At 46.2% G+C, this 807-nt stretch overlaps 1 non-coding gene across 1 annotated transcript; it reads left to right on the forward strand.

Moving 5' to 3' along the window:
• The first annotated feature begins 382 nt into the window (after positions 1 to 382).
• Positions 383 to 455, forward strand: TRNAV-CAC (transfer RNA valine (anticodon CAC)). Its single transcript has one exon. It is a non-coding gene; the product is annotated as a tRNA-Val (tRNA).
• Positions 456 to 807: the final 352 nt, after the last annotated feature.

The following is an 807-nucleotide window of genomic DNA, read 5'->3' on the forward strand; positions in this document are numbered from 1 at the left end:
ACCCACAGCACACCCTGCCTTCAAAGAACATACAGAATAGTGGGAGAGACAGACAAATAGACAATTAGATCATGTATTAGGTGCTATAACAAGGAAAAACAAAGGGTACACTGGGAGTGTCCCACAGGGGCCTTTAACACAGCTTTGAGGATTCACAAAAGGCATCCTTAAGGAGACATATAAATTAACTACTGAAGACGCAAAGGGGTTATCCAAGCAAAAGACTGGGGTGAGCAATGGAGAGTCACTGCAGGATTTTAAGAGAAGAGCACCATGATTGTACGTTCACTGCATGAAGCCCACAACCCAGTAATGTGGAAATGCGTTGCTGGAAGGGGATGGAATCAGAAAAGGAAACTAGTTAAATCATGCTTCAGGGGCTTCCCTGGTGGTCCAGTGGCTAAGACGCTGAGCTCACAATGCAGAGGGCCCAGGTTTGATACCTGGTCAGGGAACTAGATCCCACACACTGTAACTAGGACCCAGTGACACTACATAAACAAACAGATATTAAGGTAAATAAATAAATAAAACCTGCTGCAGTCACTCTTAAGGAATGAAATGAGTACAAATAGAGACTCAGTTCAGTTCAGTCGCTCAGTCGTTCCCAACTCTTTGCAACCCCATGAATCGCAGCACTTCAGGCTTCCCTGTCCATCACCAACTCCCGGAGTTCACTCAGACTCATGTCCATCGAGTAGGTGATGCCATCCAGCCATCTCATCCTCTGTCGTCCCCTTCTCCTCCTGCCCCCAATCCCTCCCAGCATCAGAGTCTTTTCCAATGAGTCAAATCTTTGCATGAGAT

Source organism: Bos grunniens, chromosome 4 (assembly GCF_055505025.1).
Source record: "Bos grunniens cultivar Pamir isolate PY7600 chromosome 4, Bosgru_T2T1.0, whole genome shotgun sequence".
In the NCBI taxonomy this organism is placed as follows: domain Eukaryota; kingdom Metazoa; phylum Chordata; class Mammalia; order Artiodactyla; family Bovidae; genus Bos; species Bos grunniens.